The 27,134-nt window shown below is 43.3% G+C and overlaps 1 long non-coding RNA gene and 1 pseudogene across 2 annotated transcripts in view; one reads left to right on the forward strand and one right to left on the reverse strand.

Moving 5' to 3' along the window:
• Window positions 1-5,324: 5,324 nt before the first annotated feature.
• On the forward strand, window positions 5,325-10,947 carry LOC309797989. Its single transcript, XR_014292892.1, has 2 exons — window positions 5,325-6,511; window positions 7,407-10,947. It is a non-coding gene; the product is annotated as an uncharacterized lncRNA (long non-coding RNA).
• Window positions 10,933-27,134, reverse strand: part of LOC309797987 (U3 small nucleolar RNA-associated protein 25 homolog) — a 29,300-nt pseudogene continuing 13,098 nt past the window's right edge. Inside the window, exons 8-12 of the transcript in view lie at window positions 21,281-21,483; window positions 19,909-20,091; window positions 19,660-19,772; window positions 18,687-18,932; window positions 10,933-12,468 (exon numbers count right to left, since the gene is read on the reverse strand). The product of the transcript in view is annotated as a U3 small nucleolar RNA-associated protein 25 homolog (transcript). The remainder of the gene's footprint in view (window positions 12,469-18,686; window positions 18,933-19,659; window positions 19,773-19,908; window positions 20,092-21,280; window positions 21,484-27,134) is intronic.

A 27,134-nucleotide genomic window follows, 5' to 3' on the forward strand; every position in this document is an offset into this window, starting at 1 on the left:
AAATAAATTTCTGCTGTTTAAGTCATTCAGTCTATAGTATTTCACTATAACAGCCCAACCAGACTAATACAGACCTTCATGTACACTGCAATATACAGAAGCTAAACAATGATTGTGAGCCAGAGATTACATCTTGAACAGAAGTGTAATGACGCTTGAGGTACTCACAACTTGACGAATTTTGTCAGAAAGATGTGAAAAAAAGTCAGTCAAACAACGGTTCTGATAGTGGATATTTTCTTTATGTGTTTGACCTAAAGCAGTGTCTGACAGCCTCCCTGATACCCATCAGTATCGCAGTTTTGATTCTGTGGCTCCAGTTCCACATGGCACCAAGGTGCTGTGTACTGTCCATTCTTGGGTTTTTGGGTGCTGTACCTATTGCCAATAGGTGGGTCAAACCACTGGGGCTCTTCTGAAGTCCTCCCTAAATTTGGACCCAGCTTCAGCTCCAAATCCGAGTTTTCAGAGAGCCCAGGGTGAGGCTCGCCTGCCACAGTAGACACGTTGGCTAACGGGTTGCACTGCAGCACCCGCTCGGACAAGGGCACCATCACGTTGCCACCGTTCTTCTTCTGCAGGGGCGGACCCGTGGACAGTCAGCTTGGCCCCCAGCACAGCCAGCTGCCTGCTCACTCTCTCGGCCCCTGTGAGGAAGGTGTTCAGCCCTGGCTTTGAGGTCAGAGTCGTCTCCTCTCTGGGTTTGTGTGAATGGAGGAGCCGCAGCCCTGGTCTGGGTGGTGTGTTGGCCCTGGGTTTCCGGGTTTGGAGGAGTATCTTACCACCTAGGGCTGAAGAGTTCAGGGGCTGTGGACCGTGGGTTTTGGGGGCAGAAGATATTTAACCTGGCGTTTGAGGAAATGGAGGGAGAAGAGGCTCAGGTTCAAGGGCTCCTGGTTTGAATCTCTTGCTTTAGGTTTGAGGGCCAGGGCAGTCTCTCACCAGAAGCTGCAGGATATCATCAGGAACATTGCGAGTGTTCTTGCACATACCCCGGGCAGCTGAGTGGGAGAAGATGACCGGTGCCTGTGACACTTGTAGGGCTCGCCGTGTCACAGCATCCGAGACATGGGCCAAGTCCACCATCATGCCCAGGCGGTTCATTTCTGCCACCACCTTCTGCCGGGACAGGATGGGGAGAGGGCATGAGGGCTGCATTTATCTTGTGTGTATTTATCTGTAGGGAACAGGCGGGGCTATACATTCATGTGGGGCAGGGTATGGAAGCCGGGTCCTTAACTCGCCAAAGCCGGAGAGCCCACTGACATTGCTGTAGAAGGGGTGGATACCTACCTTTACTGAGCTCTGTGCCCTGCAGGATGGCCAGGATGCAGTCTGACTGGTGGCCATGACTTGGCTACAAGAGCCTAGAAAGTGGTTCTGTCGAACCGTCTACACCTGCAACCGTCTACACCTGCAACCGTCTACACCTACCACCCGCCCTGGTGGCCGGCAGGCCCGGGGAAGCGGCCCCGGCCCCTGCTCCCGCTCCCGCCCCCGGCCATTGCGAAACGGCGGAGGGGGGCCTTTATCCGGAGGGAGCTGTGGAGAGCCACACCCGCGGGCAGGTGGCGGCGCCGGGGCAGGGCGCCGGAGGGGGCGGCCAGGTGCAGGTCGAGGGGTTCGCGGGCCGCACGGACAGCACCCGGGCCCGCGGCGGAGTCTGGGTCCGGGCCAGCCACCCCGGGAGCGTCTGGGGTGCGGCCACCTTGCAGGGCCGCCTTCTGGCCGCATAGAGCGCCCCCTCTGGCGCGCTGTGGTGGGAGGGGCCGGAGGAGGTGGGGCCTGCAGCGGTGCCCGTCGGGGGTGCGGAGCTGGCGGCCACCGCCACGGGCGACTAAAGGAGAAGGCGGAGCCGCAGCGGGAGGCAAAATGCCTATGGCACCCGGTATTCCCAGGCGGTCTCCCATCCAAGTACTAACCAGGCCCGACCCTGCTTAGCTTCCGAGATCAGACGAGATCGGGCGCGTTCAGGGTGGTATGGCCGTAGACGGGGGCGGGGGATCATTTGAAGGGGGTCTTGAAAGGTAAGAGTTCCACAGTGGCGACAGGGCATTCTGTGCAGAGGAAACAAGATAGCCAAAGATCTCTATCCATTGACCTTGCTCTATTTTCTTCCAGCATTTAGCACCATCTGAAATTATATTTTTATCTAGCTTCTCGTTGTTTATTTCCTGTCTCCCCCATGCACTCTAATTCTCCAAGTGCAGGAAGCAGGTCTGTCCTATGTGCCCAAAAGAATGCCTGGCACATGGTGGGTGCACAGTACATATTTGTAGCATGGATGAATCAGTAGGCAGTCCAAGCAAAAGGGAGAGAACGGGATTTGATGAGATCTATAAGTACATATGTGGTTTCATTTCAACCTCACAATTCTCCTTCCTAAGAAAGATGTCATTATCTCCGTCTTACAAATAAGGAAACTGAGGTAAGACAAAGGCAAGCAACTTGACAAAGGTCACACACCCAGTAAAAGGTAAAGCTGGCATTGAAGCCTAAGCTAGCAGGTTCCAAAGTCTGGACTGTACCACAGGAAGAGGCTAACAAAGGCCTGAACTAAGTAAAGCCGTGGGAAGGGAGTCAGAGAGAAGAGTTCATGCTTAAGAGTTGCTGGGCTTAATAAAATGGACCAGACGTGGCCACAGACTGAAAGAATCCCCTGCAGATTCATCTCCATCTGAGCCGCTCGTCCTGACCTCCTTCTCAGTCTCATGGGGATGACAGAAAACACATGCAGCATTGGCCACTAACTAGCTGTTTAACTTTGGAAGCCTTACATATCTAATTTCTCCAAGCATGTTTCCCCCACATGAAAAAAATGGTGACAGATACTAGGTTTACGGTTGTTATGAGATGATGCAGATGAAGCACCCAGGACAGTTCCTGGCCCATAGTAGGTGTTCAATAAATATTAACTTACTTCTCTTTCCCCATGGCCTCCTGCTATCTTTTGGTCTGGGAAATACTATTCCCAAGAGGAGGACCAAAGAGGGAGGAAGTGTTAGGAGGGCATCTGCTCTGGGGCAGGTATGGAAATGGATAGTCTCAAGAAGGTAGTGAGTGACAAGCCAGGCCTGGAAGAGGTGGGTGGATAAGAGGCTAGGAAAGTACCCAGCAGTTTTCTCTATGAGGAAAACTCTGACCCCCCCTATAATGAAGGTTCAGACAAGCAACCAGAATTCCAAGTCATGTGCCCAGTCTTTTCTCTGCACAAAAGGTGTAGCCAGAGCTTGGTGAAGGGGAAGCAGGGGACCATTTGACTTGGGCCTCATACGTACAAATTTGGTTGGATTCCCAAAGGAAGTTATTCATCAAGTTATTATAATTTGGGGTGTTTAAAATGTTAATTTTTAACAGTTATCTGTGAGTTTAATTATGGATTGCACCTAGTAGTGATTTTCCATTTCTTAAAACATAATGTACACTGCTCTATACAAACTGTTTCCTGAAATAAACATGTTATTTGTGGACTCATTTTTAAAAGGGGTTAACTTATAAACAATTAAATTATACCACAAGTTTTTGTAACTGTCTTTGAATTTTCACATTTCCTATGTGTTGGAATTGTTTCAAAAAGAAGAAGAAGAAAAAAAAGAGGCTTGGGTTTCTGGGTCTCTTCAGCTCAAGAGGGCACAGGGCAGTGGCAGCCCAGAGGCAGCCAGAGGGGAGGTGAAGAGCCTGTTACTGAACTTGTTTACAGCACCACCTGGTGTTTATAACTCATTAAAATGTCACACTTCCTTGTCCTTAAGCCCTGGAATTTGCTGAGTAAAATCCCCACAGCTATTTTCTGAAGCCCTCTCTCTCAAAATTTCTTTTTCACTCACTTAAAAAGAATAAGGCTTATAGACAAGAATAACCCAAAACAGAAGTTGATGCCCCACGACTTTCCTTTGTTTTCTTTTATTTAGCTTTGTGCTGTGGGACGGAAGGTCTGTATGTAATACTAGTTCAGACTGACTGAGCAGTGACTATGTGCCAAGCAGTTCTAAGTACCCTGCATGGCTTAAGTAACTTAATTATTATAACAACTCTAGAGACAGGTATTACTATTACCATAAGCCCATTTTACAGATGTGGCTACTGAGACACAGAGAGTTTAAGGAATTTCATAAAAATCACTAGAAAGTAGCAAAGCAAAGATTTGAACCCAGGCCTGAAGCCTTGCTTCAGTGTCCATGATTTTAAACACTGTTATGCTGCTTTTCCGTGTAGGTGCATGTTTCAAGAAAAGGTATCTTCTTAATTTTTATTTGGCCTGATATTAAGAACTTAATTTCCCTGGGTAAAGCTCGATGGACCAAGGATAAACAGAGCAGCAAACAAGTTAAAAATATGCCTTCAATAATCATCTGCTATATGAGGCATTAAGCTTCTCAGAAGCCTAGACCGCCCTTTAGAATGTCATACAATCCAGAAGGGTGGCATACAAAACAACTTAGTGTTTGTTTATAACAACGCTACCACCACCAAGAAAGCATTATAATCCTCTGTCTTTTTAAGAGTTCAACAATTTCAGATCTCTCCTTTTAAAGGGGTAGTAATAATAATAGCTACAATCTATTGAGTGCTTTTTTGTTTTTGTTTTAGAGAAGCATCAACTAGTGAAAAACAGTGTGGGTTTGGGGGAATCATACTACCTGGGTTCAGATCCTGTTATTTCTTTTAATGAATTTTTATTGGCATATAGTTGCTTTACAATGTTGTGTTAGTATCTGCTGTACAGCAAAGTGAATCGGCTATACATGTACATATATCTCCTTTTTTGGATTTTCTTCCCATTTAGGTCACCACACAGCAATGAGTAGAGTTCCTTGTGCTATACAGTATGTTCTCATTAGTTATCTATTTTATACATAGTATTAATAGTGTATATATGTCCAATGGAATATTACTCAGCCATAAAAAGAAACGAAACTGAGTTATTTGTAGTGAGGTGGATGGACCTAGAGACTCATACAGAGTGAAGTAAGTCAGAAGGAGAAAAACAAATACCGTATGCTAACACATATATATGGAATCTAGAAAAAAAAAATTTTTTTAAATGGTTCTGAAGAACCTAGGGGCAGGACAGGAATAAAGACACAGGCATAGAGAATGGACTTGAGGACATGGGGAGGGGGAAGGGTAAGCTGGGATGAAGTGAGAGAGTGGCATGGACATATATACACTACCAAGTGTAAAACAGATAGCTAGTGGGAAGCAGCCGCATAGCACAGGGACATCAGCTCGGTGCTTCGAGACCACCTAGAGGGGTGGGATAGGGAGGGTGGGAGGGAGATGCAAGAGGGAGGGGCTATGGGGATATATGTATACATACAGCTGATTCACTTTGTTATACAGCAGAAACTAACACACCATTGTAAAGCAATTATACTCCAATAAAGATGTTAAAAAAAGTATTAAAAAAATAGTGTATATATGTCAATCCCAATCTCCCAATTCATCCCACCACCGCCCCTTCTCCCTTGGAACCATACATTTGTTCTCTACATCCGTGTCTCTATTTCTGCTTTGCACATAAGATCATCTATACCATTTTTCTAGATTCCACATATGTTAATATATATTTGTTTTTCTCTTTCTGACTTACTTCACTCTGTATGATAGTCCTGTTTTTATTTTTAACATCTTTATTGGAGTACAATTGCTTTACAATGTTGTGTTAGTTTCTGCTGTATGACAAAGTGAATTAGCTATACATATACATATATCCCCATATCCCCTCCCTCTTGCTTCTCCCTCCCACCCCTCTAGGTGGTCACGACGCACTGAGCTGATCTCCCTCTCAGAGACAACCTATAGGCGACTCAGGGGTCAAGCAGCAGATTGGACCACAAGACCTCTAAGTTGCTACCAAACTGGGGATCTGGACCCATTTCCTAGTTTTGCTTTGAAATACACCTGAAGAAATGAAAAGCAGGTGGTCGCCGACTTTCAGAGAATTGAAGTCTGTTTTCTTGCCAGTTATTTTTCTGCCACCATCAGTTTCCATAAACCCTATGAGGAGACATATGTCCTCCCTCATTCTTACAGATCCAGTTGGATTGGAGATGACGGAAGTGATGGCACAAAGCCAGACACGTCTTAGCGCTCACTCCGCACTGTCACCAAATGGCCAGGCGTCAACCTTGAAGCACAATCTCTATGCTGGTTCCTGCAGAGACAAGAAGAAAGAAGAAAGAATAGGCAGAGCCTTTGGACTTCAGGACTTGTGATCCCATTTTTGTCCTCTGTAGCCGTGAGGACTTGGCAATACAGCCTGAGGCCAACAGTACTGCCTGGCCTCAGTGGCTGAAACAAATGAGGGATTTAGGTTTTCACAGAAAAGTGTGAAGAGAGACCATGCAGAGCTGGGATGCAGCTTCAGGATATGACCTGAGAGCCAGGCTCCTTCTGCCCTTTGGCTCCACCATCACTTCTGTGTTGCAGGCAGGAAAAAGGGAAGAGCAAGAGGAAAAAGTGGTGTTCCTACCAGTTTCAAAGAGCTCTCCTAAGAGTCTGCCCCAAGGTTAGTGCTCTTTTCCCTGGCCACACCCTACCGCAAGGGGGACTGGGCACTTTGTCACCCAATAAAATCCAGGGTCCTCTTACTAGGGAAGTAGGAGGCGAGTACAGGGCAAACAACAGCAGTCTCTTCTACTTTCTCTCATGTCCCTCTGTCAGGATAGTGGAGATTGTACCCCGCTTTCTAAAGATGAGAAAGCTGAGAGGTGGCCAGGAGGACCTGCACAGAGCCACAGTGGGTTGGTGGTAATGTTGGTGTCAGCACCCAGCTCAGGGCTGGTTTTGAAAAATGATGAACACAAAAGGCAGAAATCCATGAACATCTGTGGGCAAACAGCAGCTGTGAGCCCAGGGCCATCTCTGTGGGGAGTCAAACTGACAGATGAGAGGGGCTGCAGGGTGCAGTGAGAATGAGGGCTGCAGGACACAGGGCTCCATGTCATTCCCTGGGTTGGCAAGAGCTAGACAGCTTTGGCCTTGGCTCAGTTGGGAGAACAGATGGGCAGGAATTCGGCACAGCTTCCAAATCAGCCAAGCAGCAAAGACTGCCTTCTTTGCCCTTGTCAGCTGAGGCTACAGCTCCCACCAGTCCCAGCCAGCTGCAGAGGCCCAAGCCTGAAGACCATGACAACTTGGCCCGGACTGTGCCATGCCCCGCCCACTGTGGGAGCCAGGAGGACAAGCAAGTGCAGGTGTTCCGCCCAGCAGTGAGGGTGACACCTAGGTGGAGCTGCCCACCAGGTTCAGATTTCTCTGTGCAGGGCGAGCAAGCCTTGTAGCAATCCAATCTCAGCCCTGACTCCTTTGGCGCATAGGACTCTTAACTATGGAGACAGCCAGCCCGTTTGATTGAGGTCCAGACCTCTGTTCTTTCTCATGCTCTCACCTCCCTCCCACAGGAATGATGGCAACGTGGCCAGAGGTGAAAGGCAAATCCAGGAATTATACTGAGATGCAAGCAATGCAGAGAGAACTCCTTCCCACATCTGAAGAAAGGAGGGTCCTCACAGAAACAAGGCAATCGATGAGGGGATAGGAACGCGTGTTCAGCTCAGAAACAGGACATAAAATACATAGAATTTTATTGCAGCTCTGGCTAGAGCATATGGTATAAGAGGAAGAAATACAAGTCTTTAGAAAGAAATGCACTTTGTGCTGTCAGCTAGACGTGGTAGGTTCATTCTCTCTTTCTCCCTCCAAAGACTACATGAATTTTGGATTATCTGTGTATCTACTCCCAATTCACTGACTCTGGTATTAAAAGCAGACTGAAATTTGTTTAGAATTCTACTTAGCTAGAAAAGTTCTTTTTTTTTGAATGAGACTGAAATTTGTTTAGAATTGTTTAGCTAGAAAAGCCAGAAAAGCTTTTTGTGAATGGTGCAAGGATGACTACCATGACTCCTTTAAAGAGAGAAGCTGGGAAAGAGATGGGAAGGAGAGGCCGGGCCGGCTGTGAGGGCCCCACCCCCAGGAGGATGCTCCCTGAAAGCAGCAGTCTGTGCAGTGCCCACCACACCCCTCCTCCGCGAGGCTCTGGCGCCCTGCAGCCACCTGCAGGTTACACGATGAGGCTCTTCCAATGAGTATAAAGAACCCCCAACCCTGCTCCCTTACCCCAGGACTTCTATAATCTTGAGACCCTAGACTCATCAAAGCTACACTCTGCAGCCTGAAGATCTGTCCACACAGCCAAGGGAAGGCTGGGCAGGAGGCAGCCAGCAGGCTCTCACACCACCTGCCTCCCCTCCTTCCTCAGTGGCTCCCACGAGGGCACAATCAGGGCTGGGAGGCTTCATGAGCCCCCCTTGGCCCTCTGGGATGTGAGGAGTCAGCAGGGATTCATACCCATCCTGCCGGGACCATCTGCACTCAATTATAAGCCCTTTGGAAGCCAGCAGAGGGCTGTTAAGCTGCCGCTGGTTCTCTATGATTAGCTAGTTCTTGTCTTTTGAATACTGCATATGGTGCAGCCAGCTGCAGAGAGCATTCATGACTCAAAGCTTTTTTCCCCTCAAAGAGAAAAGTGCTAAGTTGTTATTACTATGGGAAGAAAAAAAAAGTTTAAAACTCTTACTTTCTGGTTAAGTTCCTCTTCCTCCCTTAAAATTCTACCTCTTCCCAGGATTGGGACCATTCCTTTGTCTGTTTTCTACCAGCACTATATAGGTACTTGCTTGCTGAAGATGAGCCTTGCTAAGAAATATCAAGATTGTGTATAATTCCAGCTCAGGTGTTGTTATCCGTGGTCCAGTAGACCCTCTTCTCTCCCTTATTTTGTGTGAGAGACCTGACGTTAAGGCATGCTTTTGATGAAACCACTCCAAAAAGTCAACTCTTTGCAATCAACTCAGGAGCCAGCGCCACTGCTGAGGCTTACCTTCTTTCCCAGGTGCTGAGCCAGGAACAGAAGCAATACTGCTTGGTTCGCACTTGAAACCCTCAGTGTTCTCTGTAGGCGAGAAGCAGTTAGCTGGCTACAAGCTAGCATTAAAATCAGTAGGGATGCTTAAAAAAAACATGTATTTCTGGGGCTATACATAGACTTGAAATCCAGGCTCACATGTGAGTGGAGGTCCAGAGAAGATGGAGATTTGAGAGTCTTGTGAATAGTGATAATGAAAGCCATGAATTAGCTACAATTCACAGGGAAAAGAATATGGAAATAGAAGATGGGGGTAATCAGAGTCCCTTCTTCCTCATATCTCTGAACTAGGCAAATAACTCGTTTTTTTTCTCATAATACACAGGCTCTATGGTAAACACAGCACAAATATGCCAATAACCACAGGGCACTCTATGGATAAGACAATTCTTTGTAGAGTGGATACATGTATAACTGATTTGCTTTGCTGTACACCTGAAACTAATGCAACATTGTACATCAACTATACTCCATTTTAAAAATATATATTTAAGAAAATGTTCTTTGTACCATGAGTTTGGCTGGCTTAAGCCTATAAATTTGCAAAACTTTAGGAACCCATCTATATATGGAATGAATAGTTCTACTCTCCATGTTGAGAGACAAATAAAAATGCCTATTTAACTATCTAGCAGGAAAAGTACCCCAAAAGTGATTTCACTTTTTTTTTTTTTGATGAGCAATTTTAAGCATGTCCAAGAGGAAGAAAATCTGTACCAATATGGGTTGTTCCACTGAGCCTAATGGGAGCCACATGTCTATCTGACAAGGGAGTTACAAGTTTGGAAAGGGAGAAAACAAAAGGAACCCTGTGTTGTTAGTCTGAAATTGGAGGTAAGGTGTAAATTCATGGTTTTCAATATATGGATACAGAAATAAATTTAGATGTCATGGGCACATAGGTATGTGTATACATATACACACATGCAGATATTCCCAAACTCTGACCACTGAGATGGCCTGGGACCAGTGGCTCCACAACAGTACTGGGTACACTTAGCACTCAAATCTTCGCTTTAAGGTAATTTTCCACTAAAGCAAGCAGGGCTGGAATAGGGAAAGTACAAGACAAACTTGGAATGTCTTATAGTGTCAGAAAATAAAGAAATGCCCAAGTTAAAGGGGGATGTGTCAAGACGACACAGGAGCCAGCTTGAAGGTGTTCCTGCTGGCCACATCTGAGACCATTTAAGCATCTAAAGGAATAACGATAATAACCAATTACAACCCACTGAATAAAAACTGAAGAATCCATACTTGTAATATTAATATAAATTAATAAAGGGGGAATGAGTGATTCTATAGTGGAAAAGTCTGGCAAGCACCACCTTAAACAAGTGGTCAGTTAGTGTCATAATGATGGGACAGGTGGAAATCATGCACCGCTTGAAGAGATGCAGCGAGGAAGACGCAGCATTGCTTCTATGCTGCTCCTGCCAAAGATGCATAAACTAAACCTAACCTAACCTAATCTGACAGGAAACACCATCCAAAGTAACTGGCCTGTAATCTTCTAAAGTGTCAACGTCCATTACTCAGCCATGAAAAGAAATGAAATTGAATTATTTGTAGTGAGGTGGATGGACATAGAGACTGTCATACATGAGTGGAGTAAGTCAGAGAAAAACAAATACCGTATGCTAATGCATATATATGGAATCGGAAAAAAAAAAGGTTCTGAAGAACCTAGGGGCAGGCTAGGTAGACGGAGGCGTAGAGAATGGACTTGAGGACACGGGGAGGGGGAAGGATAAGCTGGGACGAAGTGAGAGAGTGCCATGGATTTATAATACACTACCAAGTGTAAAATAGATAGCTAGTGGGAAGCAGCCGCATAGCACAGGGAGATGAGCTCGGTGCTTTGTGACCACCTAGACGGGTGGGATAGGGAAGGTGGGAGGGAGACGCAAGAGGGAGGAGATACGGGGGTATATGTATAGCTGATTCACTTTGTTATAAAGCAGAAACACACCATTGTAAAGCAATTATACTCCAATAAAGATGTTTAAAATTTTTTTTTAATTTAAAAATTAAAAAAAAGGTCAAGAAAGCCAAGAAACAGCTGAGGTACCATTCAGAATAAAGGCCACTACAGAGATATGACAACTCAAAGCAGTATGTAACTCTGAACTGCATCCTTTTGCTATAAAGGTTATTATTGGGACATTTGGCAAAATCTGAATGGGGCCCAAGGATTAGTGGCAATTTCCTGATTTGACGGTTGTTTTGAGGTTACATAGAAAAATGTCCTTGTTTACATGAAATACATACTAAATTCAGGAGTGATTTTTAGGAGTGACAGGCCCAGCAACTTGGCAATTTATTTTCAGATGATTCAGGTTCTGAATTGGTAATTTTTCTGTCTGAGGAATAGTTCAATTTTTTTTTTTTTTTTTTTTTTTTTTTTGGGCCACGCTGTGCAGCTTGCAGGATCTTTGTTCCCTGACCAGGAACTGAAACTGGGCCTCGGCAGTGAAAGCGCCGAGCCCAAACCACTGGACCGCCAGGGAACTCCCTAAAAATGTTTTTAAAAGTGTAACTTCTTTTCCTTTTTATGTTATATGACTTAAAAAATGACTATAGCAATGAAGACAGTGATGTTGACGATGAATTTGTGACATCAAGAATTTCATAAAATTATTTCTTGAAATAAGGTAGAAATTCATGTTATTTTATATAATGTGATTTTTAAGTATATATTTTCATTAAAACATTTAGGAGTTAAAAAAAGATCAGTGAACGAATGTGCTCTTCTAGGTTGAATTAAAATAGAATATTTAAGGTTTAAAAAAGTTTGGCTGGGGAAAAATAACAGTTTTGCAAAACCTTTGCGATCCAAAACTAAGATGATATTCAACAGCAAGAAGTATTCCAATTTCTCATAACCAGTTCTCACAAGCAAAGAAATGCATGCCTCACTTTAAGAAGGTGTCCAATAGAAACAGGCAAATCTGAAAGAGTTTACCAAGTGTAATAAATTAGAGGTGAAATCACAACAAAAGAATTTATGGCGTACAAAAAAATTCACAAGTAGAAGATTCCTTCTATCAACTTCTCAGAGTTCCATGAGCTCTCCCCTGACCTCTGAAAGATGGGTTTTACCAAAATCTGGTTTACACGGAACTTTTCAGGTATATATGGTCTGAAAAGAAAGAAGTATCTGCTAAGAACCTGCCTGGTGCTCCTTCCTTGTTGCAGCCCTTCTTTGTGTAAGTGATCAGAATCAGGTCCAAGAGACACAGAATCAAGCATGACATATCACACCAAACACCATTTCCTGTCCAACCAATTCTCATCTCTCTCCAGTAATGAAAAGGTGGACGTTCTTCTTGGACTGCAGCATCTGTGCAGCCCGCTCCACCCCGACCACAGCAGACAGCCTCTGGGCATCGTACTTGGAGTAGGGGACAGTGCAGGTCCAGGCAGCTTCCTCTCCTCTGGTGGCGGCTTGCAGCATGTTACAGACTTCACTGTAGAAGTGGGGATATGTTGGCAGTTCATAGAAAATTAGGTTCCTGATGCCTTTTATTGTGTATCTGTTAGAAGGAGAAAGAGAGGCTATGTCTACATGAGAAATTTTATGGAAAAGCCACCGAAGAGTTTTACAGGGACATAGTCACTCTCGCTGTTTCATGCAAGGAGAAAGACCATGGCACAAATAACACACAGACCAAAAGTTACTCAAATTTGAGCTGGAGGGGCTCATTTTTTGTGACAGTGTATTTGAATTCCTAATGTTTGGCTTAAGATAATGATAAAATGAATTTGCACTTCTTGAGCCTAATCTGAGCAGACTGAGGTAGGGTGGGGAAGAATAGTAGACAAGGATTAGAAATCTGTCGCAGAAAATTTGAAAAGCAGGCATTTCCAATTTAACATTATCCTAATTATAATCAGGCAAAACAGTGTTCTGTAATGGAGATGAGGTCAGACCAGACCCAGTACATAAAATAAACAGCATAAACTGTAAATGCACTCCCATTAGTCTTTTCTTGTCATTCTGTAGACATGTTAACTCCATGGCAGATGTCCCAAGTTCACCCATTTACAAAATCCTGCCCGAGGACCCATTAGGCATTATGGGAAGGCAATTAATTTCAACAGCTTCCTCGCTTCTTTCCCTGCTGCACAGGGCTGCATGGTGTGTGGGGGGGTGCAGACCCTAGGGACGCGCCTTACGGTTCGGGTTGAGATCAATCATTCCCTCTTGGGCTCCATGACCAAAGATTTTATACGTTGACAAGTTTCTGATTTTTCCTGTTAAGACTCTCATACAGGGCTGATGTCAGACTCCCTCGGGAATTTTATTTTATTCATGGACGGTAAGTTTTCCTTGTCTTTTTATCCCTTGGCTCATCCTGATCTCTCTGGAGACCCTCCTCTCCCAAAATATAACTGCAGCCCATTACTTGGATCAGCTTTCCACATCCTCTTTCCATAAAGGAATTTTAATGGCTAATGATGTTGAAAAAACACAGTTCTGCCTCAGTAGTTATCAAAACAAACACAGAGTTCCATTTCTGCTTAGTATGTAGAAAACTCAAGAGAATACTGCTCCCGTGCTAACAAGAAAAAGATAATCTACAACAGTGTTCCTTTTCCTGAGCCTAGACAGCTGATGTCACAGGGCAACCAAGTGAACGGATTCAACGGTGCCCTGGTGTGTGTGTAACAACTGATTCTCAGTGGGGGAGGATAGGTGCTGATTTGAAGCATTTGCCAATTTCTGTGGTGTAAATACTCCATTTCAAGCTACCAGTGTCATGTTGCTGAACTTGGAACTGGGAAGAGATGTGCAACCATACCTTAAGAGCTGGTATGAGCCAGCTTCAGCCCATCACTGACTGAATTCCAAAGAGTGACAAGATGGTCTGAAGAAAGACAGGACATATGAACCACTTCACCTTTGGCAGAGCACAGTGGGGAAGAGGGCAGCTGCTAAGAAAGTGGGTAGGAAGAAAAAAGCTACACTTTTAACAAGTTCTTAAAGGGCAATTATGGGCTTGCATGACAGTTCAGAATCCCTGGGATTCCCGGACACTCCTTTACTTCACAGTCATGATGGCTTTTCCAAAGGTCTCCACTGGGAGCCCTGGAAAGGCTGGACGCAAGGCAGAAGACCTGAGAGACCCCGATGGTGGTGCAGACATGAAAACTCACTCTCTTCCCAGAGCCATGTTGTATATGAAGCTAAAGCCTGAAGCCAGTGAGGGGGCAAAGGTCAACTGCCAGGGTGGAGTCAGAAGCAGCAAAACTGTGTGCCCTAAGGGAGGAGCATTAACCCCTCACCCCATCCCTCCCCACCACAGGACTTACATCCAGTCAAAAGAGCAGTCTGGGGAAAGGGGAAAGGGCATGAAGACTGGGGAAAGGGCATGAAGCCTGTTCAGCCCAAGATCCTGCACTGATGTAAGCAGATGTTTGCCACCACTGCAGAGATGCAGGGAACTCTTCCCCACCAAGACCCCTCGTAGAACAAGGCAGAGGCTGGCCACCATGGAGGGTGGTGCAGGAGCCCTGAGAAAGCGCCAGCTCCAAAGCCCAGGATGGACAGAACCTGCCTGCATCTGAGCTGGACCAGGAGGAGAACAACTGCCCCACTTCAAGCCTTAGGGGAGGAGCGAGCAGGAGCAGCCTGCTGCTGGGGGAGGGGCCGGAGCGTGGGAGAGGCTCTCCCTCGGCACAGGGGTGCAGGGCATGGTGAAAGCTGAGAGGGGAGCAGGACACTGAGACAAGGCCCTCCAGCACTGGGCCCCACAGTGGGCCACTGTCTGCTGGAGGAACTGGCAGTTTGTGGTAAATAGAAGGCAACGACGGTAACAACCAAATCCTAACTAGATTCACAACTGCCACGCTAGTGGCCTGACAGAAGAGGCGTCCAGGCCAGCTACTTACTCAGGCACTACGTTCAACTGACAATTACAAAAAACACAGAAAAGCAAGAAAAAGACATTAAAACCATGAGGTATCATTTTGACTATCAAGTCACTGGAAAAAAGGAGAATTTACAGAAATATTTACAGAATTTACAGAAATAGGCTAATGGAGTATAAATTATTGTGAGTGTGTATTTCACCGGGGAGGGGAGAAGATGGGAGTGGCAACACACAGCAAATTTTAAACTGGGTACAGCTTTTGAACAAATAAGTTTTCCTTTCCAAATTTATCCTAAGGAAATGCCTAGGCAACTATGCCATCAACTACGCATATGGATGCTCTTGGCATTATTGTATATAATAACAGAAAACAACAAATCAGTATGCCCATTAAAAGGAAACTGGGTTAATTATATACCCATACAATGTAACACTATGCAACCATTAAAAAGGATGCTATACACACCTTAAAGATTACTTATAATTACACAGAAAAGGTATTTTTACAATGTAAAGATTTAGCAGACCTACCTTGACCAAGTGATTACATTTAGTATCACCAAAAATGGGACAAACTGACACCCTGGGCCTCTTGAGGAGATGCAGGGGGAAGTACACAATAGCCTCTATGTAGAATTCTTACTAAAATAATGTTTAAATCTTTGGTCCCCGAACTCTAATGCTCACTGAATCACCTATTTGTTTTTTAAAAATACCTGTAATTGGTCCCCATCCCCAAACACCATGATTTAATTGATACTGGGGTATGACCAGGGCATTCAGATTTTTAAAAGCTCCCCAAGGGGATTCTAATATGTAGCAAAGTTTGGGAACACTGATCTAAATAATAAGAAAACAGCCAAATCCAGATGTGAGACATTCTACAGGAAACTGGACTGGACTCTTCAAAACATATCAGTATCACAGCAAGAAACAAAGGCAGAGAATTATTCTAGATCAGGGTTTCTTAACCCTGGCACTACTGCCATTTTAAGCCAGGTAATTCTTTGGTGTAAGGGCTGTCCTGTGCACTGTAGGACGTCTAGCAGCACCCAGGCCTTGACCCGCTTGAACCACTAGACCACTAGAGTAACCCTCCAACTGTACCAACCAAAAATGTCTCCAGATATTTCCAAATGTCCCTTGGGGAGCAAAACTGCTCCTGCTTGAGAACTGCTAAAATAGACTAAAGAAACATGTCACGCAAATGCAACGTAGGATTCTTAACTAAATCCTGGATTGGAGCGGGGAGTGGGTGGTGAGAAGCAGCTGTAATAGTCATTTTGGGAACAACTAGGAAAATTTGCATACAGACTAAATATTAGATGGTATTACTGCAGTAATGTCAAGTGGTATGTTAATGGTGTTGTGGTTAGATAAAAGAATGTTGTTTTTAAGCTCTACAGGCTGAAAGATTTAGGAGTTAAGTGTCACGAAGCCTCCCATAATTTACTCTCAAATGGTTCAGGAAGAAAAAATAAGAGATGTGAGTGGAAAGAGAGAAGGAGAGACAGAGAATGTGGGTGCATGAGAATGTGGCAAAATGCTAACAGCTGGTGAAGCCTAAGTGGAAGGAGTTAGAGATGTTCACTGGGATAGTCTTACAATGTCTTTTGAAATGAAATCTTCCCAAATAAAAAGTTGGAGCGGGGGCAGGATATAGTAGAACTATATATATATTAACTTAAAAATACATCCATAACATACAAGTATATACCAAAATGCTAACTTATTTAAGCTTTTTTTCAATAAGCACATAAAACATTCAAGATAAAAGAAAGAAAAATCCAAATGTGTACACTGTGATCCCAATGTTGGTGTCCTTTTTAAAATGCCTGTGTCTGTGTGTGTGTGCACGTGCACATGTTTTTTACATCAAAGAGACAGGAAAGAAATACACCAAAATGGGTATTTATATCAGTAAGATGATAGGTGATCCCATTTTTTTAACCTAGATTTTCTAGGTTCTCTACAATAATTGTGTAATACTCTTATAATGAGAGTATTTTTAAAGCAAAATAAAACAACAAAACCAATTCCAATAGGTATTATATTTAAAACCCAAGAAAATCTCTCTTAGGACCAATTCGTGCACAGTAGAGACTAGGCATCTCCTGGAAATAAGAGCACGTGACCAGAACCTCTTCAGAGGGGCAGTTAGTAACAATTCCCATGGTCTTCTGCACCTCTTCCCCTGCCTTCCTCCTCTCCTGTATGTGCTTTGGGTCTTCGGTGACCCCTACAAATATGGCGTAACACTGTGACAGGACCCAAAACTAAGGACATTCCCGATGTCTATGTTACCTGACAACTGTTAAAGATAAATGAGGCAACCACAACTGACTTGCAAGGCTGGCTCCTGCATACAGTCTATAAAGACGAGGTCTGTTACTTCTATAACTGGGGTTCTCCCTGGGGCAGGGAGCACTCAGAAACACCCCACTAGCGTTTCCCACCTCCAGAAATCCTACCTCCAGAGTTTCTGATTGCCCCCTGCTTAAGAATCCTTCCTGTGCTAACCCACTGATAATGCTCAGAGAAAGAACTGTGAACTGTCCTCCCCTCAGGAGGGCCATCATGACCAAATGCCCATCCCATCCTAAGATTCTACTGGTTTCATCTCCCCAAAGAAAACAAATCCTCAGGATGAAAGTTTTTTGCTAGCTCACAAATGAACTGCAATATGTCTAACATGGCCTACTTCCATAGAGAATATAAATACAGAATTTTAAAGCTGGATACTAAAGTGTAAAATACATGTACTTTTCCCAAGGTCAAATGAAAAAATCAAATCACAAAGACACTGCAGATCAAAATACCCATCATCACCTTGGTGACCTCTCAAGCAAAAAAATCTATAGCTGGGAACCTTGAGATAATTGGCAGTTGCAGGTTATCTCCATTCAACTTAAACACCCACTAACCTGGTCCAGGGTACAAAGCTAATGGCACGTGTTCGGTTTGTCTTTATAGTGACTTTGGGGACAAAACAGTTTGGTCAATAAATGAACAGTGTAAGACAGAAGACTGTCCTGCCTACTTAAGAGAAAGGGCTCCTTTGACATCATGCCCTCTCCTTGAAAAGCTGCTACTTGAGAGCAGTCCTCATCCCAGCTTAGCTCACTCTTGCTACAGACAATCACGCTGGGAAGTTTTCCAATCCATCCACTTCATTTAAAGGACTTGCTTTGATGTATCAAGCTTTTGGAAAACTAAGGGCTCTTTAGACCTGCTGAGTGCAAACTCCCCCAAAATACCATTTCCAACATGAATGAAAACAACAACTCACTGGAACAAAGCAAATAATGATGCCAGCAAGAAGCAAACCCTGAAGCCCTTAAATAGTCACCTCTAAGCCCCTCACCTTTTGCTTCTCCTAAGCTTCAAGGAGCCCCTTAGTCCTGGTTCTCCTTGGTGCAGAAGTGTGTGTGCACTGCCTCAGGACAAATGAGAGCTTTCTGAACACTGACCCTGTACTCAACTTCCATCTCCACAGACCACACAGTCCCCAGGTGTTTCATCTGTGCTTCTACGACAGGTTCCTCCCTTTCCTGTATTCAGTTGAGAGCTGCTCAACTCTGTAATATCCTTCTTGAGGGGTATACCCACAGCTACAGGAGGTACCCTAAGTATGGACCCACTCCAGATCTGTATACAGGTTATGCTGTAGTCACTCATTCGTTTCTACCACCTTTTCCAACAATGCCCATTTTGAAAGAAAACCAACCAACCAATCAAGAAAAGTCTGTCCAGCCCCCCAGACTCTGGCTTGTCTGCAGGAGGTGAAGCAAGGGAGGACCTTATAACACAGCAAAGCCCACCATGCACTTGGAAGCAGACCCTCCAGAGAGGACACTTGAAACCTGGCCCTACTTTACCTTTTGTAGAAATGGAAGTGCTCTGTGAGGAGCAGGAACTGCTTCTCTCCTTGAAGGAAGAAGTGTCTGGCCCTGGAGACACCAGACTTCTGGGTGTACTCGCAGATATGAGTGAAGTTCAGTTCCTCCTCCTTGAAGTAATTTCGGAGACGCACAAAGTCAAAGTAGGAGGGGACATAGATAAGCGTGTGAGACGTGACTGCATCACGATACTGAGGCAAAATCTTGTTGACGAAAAAGTTAAACCTGATTTGGAAAGGCAAAGGGCAGAGAGTCAGTGGTCTAGAGGTGAGCCATAGTGTCACTGCCAACTGCATGACCCTGGGCAAGTCACAATCTCCTTCTACCTCCCCTAAGAGGCCAATTTGGCCTACCTCATTGCAAAGAGATTATATAGGGATAAAACTTGTTAAGCGCATCAAAAAGTAAGTGCCAACACTATTCATCATAAAGGATAGATGTGATGCTGGTATATCCCAGAGAATTATTCTAGGAAGTACGTAACTGTATCATTCATTCATTCATTCAGTTGTCAATCAGTCAGTCAACAAATAATTACTGAACACCTACCATGTGTTAAGCACCATTCTGCTACCATGGGTCCCCTGACTAAACACAATGAGAAGACGGGGAAATTACATAGAGAATTAGAAAAACAGTTCTTGCCCTGAAGGGCTTAGAATTAAGTTGTTGACATGAGGCATTAAAAAATTAATGTAATTTAAAAATGCCACAGTCTAGGGGAAAGTACCCTTGATTTACTAACCCTGACACTATTGGAACTAGGACAACACACCATTTCTCTGGCCTTCAGTGTCCTCCTCTGTCAATGGCATGATTGGATTCAATTATCTCATTTCATTTCGTAAATGGTAACTAAGAAAGCCAACGTGGAATACAATTCTAAATTTGAATGCCCAAGTAAAATCCCTCTCTGTGACCCCCAGGGATCCAATGGGACAGGGGAGGGTACCTGGCATCAATCACTGAAGCTAGGTTTTCAGGTTCCATCCTCTGGAAGACATGTGGGAGCTGCACCAGGACATGACTGATGCAGCCTGTCATCGGGACGTTCCTCACAGCCACCTGCCAGGAGTCAGTGAGAACATTAGGAAGTGAGCTATCCCCATTGTTGACCAAATGCTGTCCTCTCCTTCTGCCTCATGACCCAAACAATACACAATACTTCATGAAAATTCAGAGAAAGAAGGAGAGAACCCACCTGGCCTTGCACATTGACGCAGTACTTGTTGAACACAGAGTTGATCTGGGCATCCTGCAGGGCCCCAAACAGCAGCGTCTGACGATAGTACTTGGACCAATTATTGAGGTTCCACATGCGCACTCGAGAAAAGTCCACCCCATGTGAGTCCAAGGGCAGTAGGTTCATGTGGTTCATCAAATGCTTTGAGCAGAAGTAATACTCCATTAATACTTATTGAACACTTACCTGTTGGGCGTTGCTAACCTTTCTATAAGCCCATCATCTTATTTAACCCCATGAAGTAGATACTATCATCTCCCAAATTACAACAAGAAAACAGGCTCAGATGGGTGAGTGACTTGCCCATAGTCAAGCGAACAAGAAGAAAAGCTCAAACTGGCCACCTTGTGGATCTCTCAAAAAGGATCAAGATGCTACCTATACAGAATATTTCTTTTAAAGGAAATTCTGACATGCCACTCTGGTCACTCTATAAGCAACTCAGTTCCAGACTTGGACAAGAAGGGAAATGACACGGAAAACAGAGCTGCTGTCCTTCCATGACTTGGCTCCCAAAACGTTAGAAAATTCCCGGAGTGACTACATGTGCCTTTTGCTCAAAATAAAGATGACTCAACCATCGACATGCCTGTTCTATTTTAATCATATTTTTACCTTGTAATGTATATTGAAGGGTCACAAGTACTATAAGTTTATTCCCTACTTTATAAATAAGTACTCCCCTTTATCTGTCCCAAACTTACTCCAAGTCCTGGGGTTGTAGAAAAGGTAAATTCTCACATGCCTTATAAAAATAAACCTATAGTTCTGTGATGAGGATTGTTCCAAAGCACAATCCTAAACCCCAAAACATTGCAGAGTATGTTGAGAGGGAGAAAAAAAATTATAGTACAAATTACAGTAGGGGGACAAAAACATCTTACGTTTCTCTGTAAAACATCACAAATTAAGAAATCATGAGCAATGTTTTCCCATCTCCACTGAAGACCAAACAAAAGAGAACGAGCATAAATAGGAGGAACTATTTTAGATAAAAACATTCCTGGTGAGGAGGGATTTCAATCAATCAACCAACCAACCAACCAACCAACCAACCAACCAACCACACTAAACTGGTCTATTACTAGAAGCAACTTTTAAGGGGAAAAAATCTTTTCTGGAGATTTGAAAATGTTGACAAGAATTTTTATCTTTCTGGATACTTTACTGACCAACTTGTGGGTAGAAGAGGGGACAACATTTCCCGTTTTCAAATTGGAAAATGTGGAATATTTCCATTTCCAAGCTGAGTTTTAATCTGGACTTTAATAACCATTTCAGACTCAAACCACTGAGCTTCTTGTCTCTAAATGTTAATGACCAGCATTACCAAGACATGCTCCCAGTTCTGCATCAGGTAAATGTCAGCTTGATCAATGATGAGAAGCTTAATACAAGACAGAAAGTCAAAATCTCTCTTCTTCTCTCCTTCTCCACCAATGATGGTCCTCAAGCCCAGAGGGGAGGCAATGAGGATGTCTGACGAATAGAAGGGGGCATAAAGTCGGATGCTTCTCTGCAGTATTGCCACCCCTATACACAAAACAGCCAAGCACACATCAGTTCATGAGTCACCACCAAGCCATTAGCTTCCACCCTCTCCAACTGCAGCCTCCCCTTGTACCTTCCACATCTTCCCCTTTGCATGTAATTGTGCTCCAACTGCTTTAATTATTAAAATCATCATCGTCATCCCTCCTTTGCATCTACGGTCCCTTCTAGCTCCCACCCTCTTCTTTTCCTTCACTGGCAAACCTTCCAAAAAATTATCTCTACTTTAAAATCTCCCACTCACTTCTTAATGTACTGCAATCTGCCTCTGAGTCTCAGGACACCACTGAAATGACTCTTGCCAAGGTCACCAACAGCTCTCAGTTACCAATTCAATGGCACTTTAGTGTTTCTTGTCACGAATGCATAAGCACACCCTCCTTGAAATGTTCTTTTCCTTACTGGTGGTTTCTGTCACTTTAACACTTACTTCTATTACTGACCTGGTCCTTATCTATTTTTCCATATTCAAAGAGCTCTTCAACAAATCCCTGGATTCACCCACAAGTTCTCTTTCACTCTACATAAAGCTTTGGATAAATATATTCACTAATTATGGCTTTAACATTATCATCACAAAAATTTATATTTCCTGCCCACATCTCTTTCCTAAGCAACAAGTAGCAGTCTTTAAAGAGCCCAGATCATATGTGAAGGAGATTCACTTGCTAATCTTAAAGCATCTACCAGAGGGGCAGAAGTTGGCTGGGACTCTCTCTGGGGACAGAATGCTGGCAGATGCCATTTTTACAAATTCCCTCTACCTTGATGGCACTGGTGGGTGCCACTTTTTTGCACTCTCACTCTTAAGTTGCTAACAGTGGTGGTGGGTGAGTACCCCCTACCCCACGGCCCTGCACTGCCTGTGTGCAGCACTGACAAACATGGACAACGAGCAGCCACGCCTACCCCATCTCATGCCACTCGCGGGACACGACCTGAGGCAACAATCACATGTAGCCCACACAGGGGACACTCCTTGAGCACCAGGCTCAGGCAGATGGGGGTGGGACTGCATTTCTAGACTCCATGGGAGTGAAACAAACAGAGAGAGTTTATAAGATGACCAAGAACTAGGAAAAAGTTAAAAATACAGTTCATCTCCCACACAGGGCCACTCCTTCAAGACGGGGCAGTAACTGTTTTGCATAATACACAGAAACAAAGACGGAGAGTCAAGCAAAATGAGGAAGCAGAGGAACATGTTCCAAATGAAGGAACAAGATAAAACCCCAGAAAAAATATTTAATGAAACAGATGCAAGTGATTTATCCAATAAAGAATTCAAAGTCATAGTCCTAAAGATGCTCACCAAACTTGGGAGATGAATGAACGAACACAGTGAGAAACTCAAGAAAGAGACAGAATATAAGAAAGTTCTAAACAGAGCTCACACAGCTGAAGATTATAATAATTGAACTGAAAAATACACTAGAGGGAATCAACAGCAGACTAGATGGTAGAAAAGAACAGATCAGTGACCTGGCAGACAAGGTAGCAGAAATCACCCCAACAGAACAGCAAAGAGAAAAAATATTTTTAAAATATGAGGACAGTTTAAGGGAACTGTGGGACAACATCAAGTGTACTATCATCGGTGTTAAGGGGTCGCAGAAGAAGAGAGAGAAAGGGGCACTAACACCCACATTATAGGGGTCCCAGAAGGAGGACAGAGAAAGAAAGGGGCAGAAAACTTATCTGAAGAAATAATGGCTAAAAATGTCCCTAACCTGGTGAAGGAAACAGACATTCAGGTCCAGCAAGAACCAAGAGTCCCAAACAAAATGAGCCCAAGGAGATTCATACCAAGACACATTATAATTAATATGTTAAAAGTCAAAGGTAAAGAGGGAATCTTAAGCAGCAAGAGAAAAACAACTAATTACAGACAAGGGAATCCCCATAAGAATATCAGCTGATTTTTCATCAGAAACTTTGTGGTCCAGAAGGAGATGGCATGATATGTTCAAATATGCTGAAAGGAAAAAACTTCCAACAAAGAAGGAAGGAAATAATAGAAGTCAGATGAGAAATACTGAATAAATGAAATGGAGACAAAAAAAAAAGATCAATGAAACTAAGAGCTGGTTCTGTGAAAAGATAAACAAAATTAACAAACCTTTAGTCAGACTCAATAAGAAAAAAAGAGAAGGGGCCCAAATCAGAAATGAAAGAGAAGCTATAACTGACACTACAGAAATACAAAGTATCGTAAGAGACTACTACGAACAATTATACACCAACAAGTCAGATAACCTAGAAGAAATACATAAATTCCTAGAAACACACAATCTTCTAAAACTGAATCATGAAGAAAAAATGTGAATAGATCAATTACTAGTAATGTGATTGAATCAGTAATCAAAAAGCTCCCCAAAAACAAAAGACCAGGACCAGAGAGCTTCATGGTAAATTCTATGAAATACTTAAAGAAGATTTAATACCTATCCTTCTCAAACATATTTCAAAAAACTGAAGAGGCGGAAACACTTCCAAACTCATTTTATGAGGCCAGCATAACCCTGATACTGAAACACCACAAAAAAAGAAATGTACAGGCTACTATGCCTGATAAACACAGATGCAAAAATCCTTGACAAATTATTAGCAAACTGAATCCAACAATACATTAAAAGGACCATACACTATAATCAAGTAGAATTTATTCCAGGGATGCAAGGATGGGTTGACAAAGTGGGTATAGAGGGAACGTATCTCAACATAACAAAGGCATATACGATAAACCCACAGCTAACATCATATTCAGTGGTGAAAAGCTGAAAGCATTTCCTCTAAAATCAGGAACAAGACAAGGATGCACACTTCTGCCACTTTTATTCAACATAGTATTGGAAATCCTAGCCACAGCAACTAGGCAAGAAAAAGAAATAAAAGATACCCAAATTGGAAAGGAGGAAGTAAAACTGACTATTTGCAGATGACATGATACTTTATGGAGAAAACCCTAAAGACTCCACCAAAAAACTGTCAGAACTAATAAATAAATTTAGTAATGTTGCAGGATACAAAATTAACAAAAATCTGTTGTGTTTATATACATTAATAATGAACTATTAGAAAGAGAAATTAAGAAAACAATCCATTTACAATAGCATCAAAAAGAATAAACTACCTAGAAAAAAATCTAACCAAGAAGGTAAAAAACTTGTACTTGGAAAACTACAAGGTATTGATGAAAGAAATTAAAGATGACAGAAACATGAAAAACTACACCATGCTCATAGATGGGAAGACTTAGTACTGTTAAAATGTCCATACTGGACACCAAGGGGGGAAAGTGGGGGTGGGGGTGGGGGTGTGATGAATTGGGAGATTGGGACTGACATGTATATACTAATATGTATTAAATGGATAACTAATAAGAACCTGCTGTATAAAGAAATAAATAAAATTCAAAAACAAAGTCCATACTACCCAAAGAAATCTACAGATTTAATGCAATCCTTATCAAAGTACCCATGACATTTTTCATAAAACTAGAGTAATCCTAAAATTTGTACAGAGTTGCAAAGGATCCTGAATAGCCAAACTGATTATGAGAAAGAAGAACAAAGCTGAAGGTATAACACTCCCTGATTTTAAACTACACTACAAGTCTACAGTAATCAAAATTGTACGGTAATAGCACAAAAACAGACACAGATCAACAGAACAGAGAGCCCAGAAATAAATCCATATTTATATGGTCACAATCTATGACAAAGGAGACAAGAATATACAATGCAGAAAAGACAGTCTCATCAACAAATGGTGATGGGAAAACTAGACAGCTACATGCAAAAGAATGAAACTGGACCACTAGCTTACACCATCTACAAAAATCAACTCAAAATGGATTAAAGACTTGAACATAAGACCTGAAAACCACAGAACTCCCAGAAGAAAACATAGGCAGTAACTTCCCTGACAACAGTCTTAGCAATATTTTTTTGGATCTGACTCCACAGGCAAGGGCAATGAAACCAAAAATAAACAAATGGGACTACATCAAACTAAAAAGCTTGTGCACAGCGATGGAAACCATCAATGAAACAAAAAGGCAATCTACTGAATGGGAGAGGATATTTGCAAATCTAGTAAGGGGTTAAGATCCAAGATATATAAAGAACTCATGTAACTCATTATCAAAAAACCCCAAACGGGGCTTCCCTGGTGGCACAGTGGTTGAGAGTCCGCCTGCCGATGCAGGGGATATGGGTTCGTGCCCTGGTCCGGAAAGATCCCACGTGCCACGGAGCGGCTAGGCCCGTGAGCCATGGCCGCTGAGCCTGCGCGTCCGGAGCCTGCGCTCCGCAATGGGAGAGGCCAAAACAGTGAGAGGCCCGCGTACTGCAAAAAAAAAAAAAAAAAACGCAAAAAAAAACCCCCAAACAATCCAATTAAAAAATAGCAGAGGGGGCTTCCCTGGTGGCGCAGTGGTTGAGAATCCACCTGCCGATGCAGGAGACACGGGGTCGTGCCCCGGTCCGGGGGGATCCCACATGCCGTGGAGTGGCTGGGCACATGAGCCATGGCCGCTGAGCCTGCGCGTCCGGAGCCTGTGCTCCGCAACGGGAGAGGCCACAACAGTGAGAGGCCCACGTACAGCAAAAAAAAAAAAAAAAAAAAAAAAAAAAAAGCAGAGGACCTGAATAAACATTTTTCCAAAGAAGTCGTACTGATAGCCAACAGTCAAATGTAGAGATGCTCAACATCACTCATCAGGAAAATGCAAATCAAAATCACAATGAGAAATCAAAACTACAATGAGGTACCATCTCACACTGGTCAGAATGGCCATCATTAAAATGTCTACAAATAACAAATGCTGGAGAGGGTGTGGAGAGAAGGGAACCCTCCTACGCTGTTGGTGGGAATGTAAGTTGGTGCAGTCACTATGGAAAACAGTATGGAGTTTCCTTGGAAAACTAAAAATATAATTACCATATGATCCAGCAATCCCACTCCTGGGCATATATCTGGACAAAACTATAATTCAAAAAGATACATGCACCCCTATGTTCACAGCAGCACTATTCACAATAGCCAAGACATGGAAACAACCTAAATGTCCATTGACAGATGAATGGATAAAGATGTGATACATATATACAATGGAATACTACTCAGTCATAAACATGAACAAAATAATGCCATTTGGCAGCAACATGGATGCAACTACAGATTATCATACTAAGAGGAGTCTGTCAAAGAGAAAGACAAATACCATATGATATCACGTATATATGAAATCTAAAATATGGCACAAATGAACCTATCTACAAAACAGAAACAGACTCACAGACCTGTGGTTGCCAAGGTCAGGGGTGGGGAAAGGGATGGACTGAGAGTCTGGGGTTAGTTGATGCAAACTATTACCTTTAGAATGGGTAAACAACAAGGTCCTACTGTATAGCACAGGGAACTATATCCAATCTCCTGGGATATGCCATAATGCAAAAGAATATAAAAAAGGATGTATATATGTGTATAACTGAGTCACTGCCGTACAGCAGAAATGAGCACAACATTGTAAATCAACTATACCTACTCCAATTAAAAAAAAAAAAAGAAGAATGTATCAGGTGGCTAGTAAGTGCTGTGATCAAAATGAAATAATATAAAATGATAGG

This window comes from Mesoplodon mirus, assembly GCF_964341445.2.
Source record: "Mesoplodon mirus genome assembly, contig: HAP1_SCAFFOLD_1342, whole genome shotgun sequence".
Taxonomy (NCBI): Eukaryota; Metazoa; Chordata; class Mammalia; order Artiodactyla; family Ziphiidae; genus Mesoplodon; species Mesoplodon mirus.